Source organism: Scyliorhinus canicula, chromosome 8 (genome assembly GCF_902713615.1).
Source record: "Scyliorhinus canicula chromosome 8, sScyCan1.1, whole genome shotgun sequence".
NCBI lineage: Eukaryota > Metazoa > Chordata > Chondrichthyes > Carcharhiniformes > Scyliorhinidae > Scyliorhinus > Scyliorhinus canicula.
The window spans coordinates 193,448,596-193,458,409 of NC_052153.1; positions in this window are offsets into that span (position 1 = coordinate 193,448,596).

Consider the following 9,814-nt stretch of genomic DNA (forward strand, 5'->3'; position numbering starts at 1 on the left):
ACCCCTGTCAGCATCAACGGGGCCGAGGTGGAGATGGTTAGCAGTTTCAAATTCCTAGGGGTGCACATCACCAAAAATCTGTCCTGGTCCACTCACGTCGACGCTATCACTGAGAAAGCACAACAGCGCCTATACTTCCTCAGGAAACTAAGGAAATTCGGTATGTCCACATTAACCCTTACCAACTTTTACAGATGCACCATAGAAAGCATCCTATCGGGCTGCATCACAGCCTGGTATGGCAACTGCTCGGCCCAGGACCACAAGGAACTTCAGAGAGTCGTGAATACCGCCCAGTCCATCACACAAACCTGCCTCCCATCCATGGACTCCATCTACACCTCCCGCTGCCGGGGGAAAGCGGGCAGCAAAATCAAAGACCCCTCCCACCTGGCTTACTCACTTTTCCAACTTCTTCCGTCGGGCAGGAGATACAGAAGTCTGAGAACACGCACGAACAGACTCAAAAACAGCTTCTTCCCCACTGTCACCAGACTCCTAAATGACCCTCTTATTGACTGACCTCATTAACACTACACCCTGTATGCTTCAACCGATGCCAATGCTTATGTAGTTACATTGTATTTCTTGTGTTTCCCTATTATGTATTCTCATGTATTTTCTTGAATTTTGTTTAATTCTCTTTTCTTCCATGTACTGAATGATCTGTTGAGCTGGTTGCAGAAAAATACTTTTCACTGTACCTCGGTACACGTGACAATAAACAAATCCAATCCAATCCAAATCTCCTATCCTGCTCTCTAGCCTCAATTGGGAACACCCCATTCTTTTCCATGTTCAACTTGCACCCGGAGAACTGGCCAAAGCCCTCCAAAATCCCTATAATGCCACCAATGGGTCCGAAATATGTAACAATACGTCATATGAGGAGCGATTGACCAGGTTGGGATTGTTCTCGCTGGAGTTCAGAAGAATGAGGGGGGGTCTCACAGAGACTTATAAAATTCGAACAGGACTAGACAGGGTAGATGCAGGGAAGATGTTACCAATGATGGGTGTGTCCAGAACCAGGGGTCACAGCCTGAGGATTCAGGGTAAACCATTTTGGACAGAGATAAGGAGACATTTCTTCACACAAAGAGTGGTGAGCTGTGGAATTCATTACCACAGGAAGTAGTTAATGCTAAAATTTTGAATATATTGAAGAGGCGGATATGGCACATGTGGAGAATGGGATGAAAGGCTTTGGGGAGAAAGCAGGATTAGGCTATTGAGTTGGATGATCAGCCATGATCGTGATGAATGGCGGAGCAAGCTCGAAGAGCCAAAAGGCCTCCTCCTGCTTCTATCTTCTATGTAACAGGTCATCCGTGTACAGTGAAACCCTGTGCTCGTCGTGTCTGCGCACAATCTCTTTCCAATCCCTTGGCGCTATAAGCGTCATTGCCAATGGCTCTATAGTCAAGGCAAAAAGCAACGGGAAGAGCAGGCACCTTTGCCTCGTCCCACGATGCAGCCTGAAATATCCGAACTCACCCGGTTTGTCCGCTCATTTGCGACCGGTACCTTGTACAGCAACCAGACCCAGTCCACAAACCCCTGCCCGAACCCAAACCACCTCAGCACCTCCCACAGATATTCCCACTCCACCCGGAAAAAAGCCTTCTCTGCTTCCATTGCCACTGTGGTGACATGATATATGCCTATATCATAGTTGGACGTTGTGTAACCTCCAACCAGCCGGTGGCGGTAGACACACCATGTAGTCTCTAGACCAATGTCATGTGACCTATGACTCCAACATAAGGGGAAACACATCCGGCCATTTTCAGACGATGATTGAGAGGGTAATAAGACATAAATGTGAATGGTTGGTGCTGGGTGCATGTTCCATCATACTGGTACCAAAGAAGAACCAGGGAACGTGCCTCAATGATTACTGCCCGGTGGCCCTGACGTCAGTTGTAATGAAGTGCTTCGAGAGGCTGATCATGAAGCGCATCACCTCCATACTGCTGGAACGCCTTGACCCACTTCAATTCGCATACCGTCGCAACCGGTCCACATCAGACGCCATTTCCCTGGCCCTACACTCATCCCTAGAGCATTTCGACAACAAGGACTCCTCCATCAGACTCCTATTTATTGACTACAGCTCTGCCTTCAACACCATAATCCCAGCCAAGCTCATATCAAAGCTCCAAAACAGAGGACTTGGCTCCTCCCTCTGCAATTGGATCCTTGATTTTCTGACCAACAGACCACAATCAGTAAGAATGAACACCAACACCTCCTCCACAATAGTCCTCAATATAGGTGCCCCGCAAAGCTGCGTACTTAGCTCCCTACTCTGCTCGCTGTACACACACGACTGCGTGGCAAAACTTGGTTCCAACTCCATCTACAAGTTTGCTGACGATACAACCACAGTCGGCCGGATCTCGAATAACGCCGAGTCAGAATACAGGAGGGAGATAGAGAACCTAGTGGAGTGGTGTAATGACAACAATCTCTCCCTCAGTGCCAGCAAAACTAAAGAGCTGGTGATTGACTTCAGGAAGCAAAGTACTATACACACCCCTGTCAGCATCAACGGGATCGAGGTGGAGTTGGTTAGCAGTTTCAAATTCTTAGGAGTGCACATCTCCAAAAATCTGTCCTGGCCACTCATGTCGACGCTATCACCAAGAAAGCACAACAGCGCCTATACTTCCTCAGGAAACTAAGGAAACTCGGCATGTCCACATGAACCCTTACCAACTTTTACAGATGCACCATAGAAAATGAAATGAAATGAAAATCGCTTATTGTCACGAGTAGGCTTCAATGAAGGTACTGTGAAAAGCCCCTAGTCGCCACATTCCGGCGCCTGTTCGGGGAGGCTGTTACGGGAATCGAACCGTGCTGCTGGCCTGCCTTGGTCTGCTTTCAAAGCCAGCGATTTAGCCCAGTGTGCTAAACAGCCCTATCCTATCGGGCTGCATTTCAGCTTGGTATGGCAATTGCTCGGCCCAGGACCACAAGGAACTTCAGAGAGTCATGAATACCGCCCAGTCTATCACACAAACCTGCCTCCCAGCCATGGACTCCAACTACACCTCCCACTGCCGAGGGAAAGCGGGCAGCATAATCAAGGATCCCTCCTGTGGTAGTATGACTAGGGGTATTACGGTACCTGGAAGTGTGAGCTGCCATTGATGCAGAGGGCTCGCTGCCCATTGGCCCAGGTATGTCATGTGCCTCTCAGCCGATTGGCTAAGAGGCAGGTAGCTCCGCCTACGAGGCGGGGTATAAGAACCCGTGTTCCTGGCAGTCTGCCATTCTTCTGTACATCTGCTGCCGGGTCCACTTCTTGTGTATTAAAGCCTATCGTTCGGACTTTATCTACGTTTCGTGTCCATTGATGGTGCATCAATTTAATACACAAGATTTTAAAGGATGGAGCTTCGCATCAAGCCAGAGTGTCTTCGACTCAGCCCGCACGCAGCAAATGCAACAGCAGCACTTAAGCACCGGCTGGCTTGCTTCAATAGCTACTCGAGTACAGCCGAAAACGTCCTGACGATGGAACAAAAATTGCACATCCTCCACTCGTGCATCGGCACCGCCGTGTACACGCTCATAGAGGACACGACAGACTACGACGCAGCCATGGACTTATTTAAAGGACATTTCATCTCGGTGAACCAAGTCTAGGCTCGGCACTTACTAGCCACAAGGCAGCAACTTCCTGGTGAGTCTCTGGACAAATTTTACCGGGCCCTCCTGGTGCTGGGGAGGAACTGCAGCTGCCCACATGTTTCTCCTGCCGAGCATACTGAACTTTTGATCAGAGACCCCTTCGTTGCAGGTATGCAGTCCTCGCAGATCCGCCAAAGACTTTTAGAGGGAGAGACTTTAAGCCTCACGGAGGCACGGGCCCTCGCCTCCTCCCTAGATGCTGCTCATCGTAACGCCCGCGCGTACGCCCCCCCGACCACGCGGCGGCCCCCTGGGCAGCGACTTCCCTCACCCCCAGGCCTGCACCGCAGGGCGCCCCAATAAACCCACGGGGCCCCGCTGCTATTTTTGCGGCCAGGCAAAGCACCCCCGCCAGCGCTGCCTGGCCCGCTCCGCAATGTGTAAAGGCTGCAGCAAGAAGGGCCACTTTACGGCCGTCTGTCAATCAAAAGCGGTCGCTGCGGTCCCGAGCAGCGACCGCGGGTACTTCCCCCCCACTCTCCTCAGGGGCCCCGTGCGGCCCCCGGACCTTGCTGCCCCTACCCCCCACCGCCACGTGCCGCCATTTTGGGCCCACGACTCCACGTGCAGGGAACGGGCGCCGCCATTTTGTCCTCCCCACCATGTGCGGCCGACGGGCGCCGCCATCTTTGATCGGCACCGAGGACCCCGCAGGTGACTGCTCTCTGCCGGATGACGACTCGGAGTTTCTGCCACGACTCGCCTCAGTCACATTGGACTAGTCACAGCCTCGCATTCTATCCACGGCAACCACGAAGATCCTTCTCAACGGCCAAGAGACAAGCTGCCTGCTGGACTCCGGGAGCACAGAGAGTTTTGTCCATCCCACCACGGTAAGACGCTGCGCTCTTCCTGTTTACCCAGTCAAACAAAAAATCGCTCTGGCCTCCGGTTCGCACTCGGTCCAGATCACAAGGTGCTTCATAGCAGACCTCACGGTCCAGGGGAGGGAGTTTAAAAATTACAAGCTCTTCGTCCTACCTCTGCGCGGCAGCACTCCTAGGGTTAGATTTCCAGTGCAACCTCCAGAGCTTAACATTCAAATTTGGCGGCCCTATGCCCCCCCTTACTGTCTGCAGCCTCGCGTCCCTCAAGGTCGATCCCCCGTTCTTGTTTGCAAACCTCACCCCGGATTACGCCGACAAAGCCCGTCCCCTCATGCAATCAGCCACTTTTCCCATGTCAATGGAGGCCCTCCAGGCCTTTAGCCGCATCAAAGCAGACATTACAAAGGCCATGATGCGAGCTATCGACGAGCTATCCTCCCCTTCCAAGTCGAGAGCGACGCGTCCGATGTAGCTCTGGCAGCCACCCTCAATCAAGCGGGTAGACCCGTGGCCTTCTTCTCCCGTACCCTCCACGCTTCCGAAATCCGCCACTCCTCGGTCGAGAAGGAAGCACAGGCCATAGTCGAAGCTGTGCGACATTGGAGGCACTATCTGGCCGGCAGGAGGTTCACCCTCCTCACAGACCAACCGTCAGTGGCCTTCATGTTCGACAACGCACAGAGGGGCAAGATAAAGAGCGACAAGATCTTGCGGTGGAAGATAGAACTGTCCACCTACAACTACGACATCTTGTATCGTCCTGGGAAGCTAAACGAGCCTCCCGATGCCCTGTCCCGCGGCACCTGTGCCAACGCACAAGTGGACCGCCTCCGAACCCTCCACGCGGACCTCTGCCACCCGGGGGTCACCCGCTTCTTCAATTTTATAAAGACCCGCAACCTGCCCTACTCCATCAAGGAGGTCAGGACAGTGACTAGGGAATGCCACATCTGCGCGGAGTGCAAGCTGCACTTCTACCGCCCTGAACAAGCGCATCCTATGAAGGCTTCCCACCCCTTTGAACGTCTCAGCATGGACTTCAAAGGTCCCCTCCCCTCCAACAACCGCAACACGTACTTCCTCGACGTGATTGACGAGTACTCCCGCTTCCCCTTCACCATCCCCTGCCCTGAAATGACCACCACCACCATCATTAAAGCCCTACACACCATTTTCTCCCTCTTCGGTTTCCCGGCTTACATTCATAGTGATAGAGGGTCCTCCTTTATGAGTGACGAGCTGCATCAATTCCTGCTCAGCAGGGGCATCGCCTCCAGCAGGACGACCAGTTACAACCCAAGGGGAGGAGGTGGCCTAGTGGTAGTGTCACTAGACTAGTGATCCAGAGGCCTAGGCTAATTCTCTGGGAACACGGGTTCCAATCGCACAACGACAGCAGCTGGTGCAATTTTAAATTCAATTAATGAAGCTGAAGCTTGTCAGCTAGTCTCAGCAATGGTTACCATGACAACAGCCATCCTAGAACGCCTTCTGATTCACGAATGCCCTTTAGGGAAGGGAATCTGCCATTCGTACCCAGTCTGTCCTACACGTGACTCCAGACCCACAGCAATGTGGTTGACTTATAGGAATAACAGCAAACGGGATTATTATTTAAACGATAAAATATTAAAGCATGCCGCTGTGCAGAGAGACCTGGGTGTGCTCGTGCATGAGTCACAGAAAGTTGGTTTACAGGTGCAACAGGTGATTAAGAAGGCAAATGGAATTTTGTCCTTCATTGCTAGAGGGATGGAGTTTAAGACTAGGGAGGTTATGTTGCAATTGTATATGGTGTTCGTGAGGCCACACCTGGGGTATTGTGTTCAGTTTTGGTCTCCTTATTTGAGAAAGGACGTACTGGCGCTGGAGGGTCTGCAGAGGAGATTCACTAGGTTAATCCCAGAGCTGAAGGGGTTGGATTACGAGGAGAGGTTGAGTAGACTGGGACTGTACTCGTTGGAATTTAGAAGGATGAGGGGGGATCTTATAGAAACATTTAAAATTATGAAGGGAATAGATAGGATAGATGCGGGCGGGTTGTTTCCACTGGTGGGTGAAAGCAGAACTAGGGGACATAGCCTCAAAATAAGGGGAAGTAAATTTAGGACTGAGTTTAGGAGGAACTTCTTCACCCAAAGGGTTGTGAACCTATGGAATTCCTTGCCCAGTGAAGCAGCTGAGACTCCTTCATTAAATGTTTTTAAGGTAAAGATAGATAGTTTTTTGAAGAATAAAGGGATTAAGGGTTATGGTGTTCGGGCCGGAAAGTGGAGCTAAGTCCACAAAAGATCAGCCATGATCTCATTGAATGGCGGAGCAGGCTCGAGGGGCCAGATGGCCTACTCCTGTTCCTAGTTCTTATGTTCTTATGTAACGGACAGGTCGAGAGGGAGAACGGTACGGTCTGGAAGACCGTCCTGCTGGCCCTGCGGTCCAGAAATCTCCCAGTCTCCCACTGGCAAGAGGTCCTCCCAGACGCCCTCCATTCTATCCGGTCACTCCTCTGTACCTCCACTAACCAAACGTCTCACGAACGCCTTCTTGTTTTTCCCAGGAAGTATTAATTAGGGACCCCGCTCCCGACCTGGCTGGCTACCCCCGGGCCCATCCTGCTCCGGAAACACGTGCGGGTGCACAAGTCGGACCCGTTGGTCGAAAGAGTCCAGCTACTCCACGCAAACCCGCAATACACGTATGTGGAGTATCCCGACGGCTGAAAGGACACGGTATCCCTTCGGGGCCTGGCACCCGCGCTGGATCCCGCTCCCCCCCCCCCCCCCCCCCCAGCAACCCCCAACCCCCCCCCAACCCCAACTGCCCCCGGAAGGCGCCCCTGGCCCGGCCTCACCGACACCTACACACAAGCGACCCAGCGGACAGAACGACCCTCCCCCAGCCTGGCCCCCGCTAGCTCCGACTAGGGGTACGGATGCAAGAACAGGATCATCGCTCCCGGAGTCACGGACGACCACCGCTCCAACGTCGCCGGCACAGCTACGCAGGTCGAACAGAATATCCAAGGCACCCGATCGGCTGATCGAATCCATGTGACCTGCTGATGGATTCTTGTTTTTCTTGTCTGTTCTCCATTTTTTTCCCCCCCATTTTTTTTCCACACTGTACATAGTTTTGTTCTGTATTTTGTACATAATTGCGGGCCAGTGGGCAGCCATCATTGCAATGGTACGACCTAACATCTCTAGTCATTCTACCAGTCTCTCATGTACTCATGGGCCACGCCCCCTCCATGTCCACGTTCCCTGTCCCGCCCCCTCCCACCGGTTCCTTTTTCAACAGGGGTGAATGTGGTAGTATGACTAGGGGTATTACGGTACCTGGAAGTGTGAGCTGCCATTGGTGCAGAGGACTCGCTACCCATTGGCCCAGGTATGTCATGTGCCTCTCAGCCAATTGGCTGAGGGGTAGGTAGCCCCACCTACGAGGCGGGGTATAAGAACCCGTGTTCCCCGGCAGTCTGCCATTCTTCTGTACGTCTGCTGCTGGGTCCACTTCTTGTGTATTAAAGCCTATCGTTCGGACTTTATCTACGTTTCGTGTCCATTGATTGTGTATCACCTCCCACCCGGCTTACTCACTTTTCCAACTTCTTCCATCGGGCAGGACATACAGGAGTCTGAGAACACGCACGAACAGACTCAAAAACAGCTTCTTCCCCACTGTCACCAGACTCCTAAATGACCCTCTTATTGACTGACCTCATTAACACTACACCCTGTATGCTCCATCCGATGCCAATGCTTATGTAGTTACATTGTATATCTTGTGTTGCCCTATTATGTATTTTCTTGAATTTTGTTTAATTCCCTTTTCTTCCCATGTACTGAATGATCTTTTGAGCTGCTTGCAGAAAAATACTTTTCACTGTACCTCGGTACACGTGACAATAAACAAATCCAATCCAATCCAATCCAGAGGAGTAGTTAGCAGACTCCATGTGCTCTGTGTCAGATTGTTATCTTAATAATAATATAATAATCGCTTATTGTCACAAGTAGGCTTCAATGAAGTTACTGTGAAAAGCCACTAGTTGCCACATTCCAGCGCCTGTTCGGGGAGGACGGAATTGAACCCGCGCTGCTAGCCTTATTCTGCATTACAAGCCAGCTGTTTAGTCCACTGTGCTAAACCAGCCCCTTACCACACAAGACTCAGTAAAAGATTCTGGTTTGAACAAGTCGCAGTGTTTGGTGGATTCCTTCGTGAAGTACAAAGGACCAAACACAACAGACACAACCACGTCCACCTCTTGCCCCTCTGGAGGCATCATGATCACATTAAGCAACCTCCTCACATTTGCAGTTAATCGTTTCCTTTTCACAAACCCCGTTTGGTCCTTGACTATCACCCCTGGGACGCAGTCCTCAATTCGCAAAGTCAACACCTTTGCTAGCAACTTGGCGTCTACGTTCAATAGTGATATTGGGTGGTACAATCCGCACTGTATACGATCTATAACAAAGAGATGGATGCCTGTAATAGTGTAGGAGGGAGTTCCCTAGCCTCATTTTATGCCCTCACCAGTAGTGGCCCCAGGTCCCCTTGTATAAAATCCACCGGGAACACATTCAGGCCCGGGGCCTTCGCTGCTACATCACCCCATATTCTCCATCAGCTCCCTTAACTCAATAGGGACCCCCAATCCTTGCACCAAATCCTCATCTACCCTGGGAAACTCCAACCCATCCAGGATCCGCCGCATTCTCTCTCCCCCCCCCCCCCCCCCCCCCCCCCCCACTGGCCGTGGGCTCCTACTCATACAATCTCTTGTAAAAAGCCTCAAATGCCTCATTCACACCCACCAAGACCAACACCACCCTTCCCGTCTCATCCCTTGCTCTGCCAATCTTCCTCACTGCCTCCTGTTTCCTCAGTTGGTGGACCAGCATCCTACTCGCCTTCTCACCACACACATTATCCCCTCCACAGCTGCCCCTCCGCCTTCCCCGTGGGCACTAATCCTAACTCCATCTGGAACCTCTGCCTCTCCTTCAACAGCCCCGCCTGCGGGGCCTCCAAGAACTTCCTGTTCACCCTCAGAATCTCTTCCACCAACCTTGCCATCTCTGCCAGTTCCGCCTTCGCCCTATGCGCCCGAATTGAAATAAACTCCCCCCGAACTACAATGTGGTGGCCGTGACCTCCCCCCTGTCATCGAGTTCCACATACCCCTGGATGCCGGCCCTCACCCGCTCGCACACCTCCCACTCTCCAACAACCCCACATCCAATCTACACTGCAGGCGCTGGCCCCCCACCCCGGTC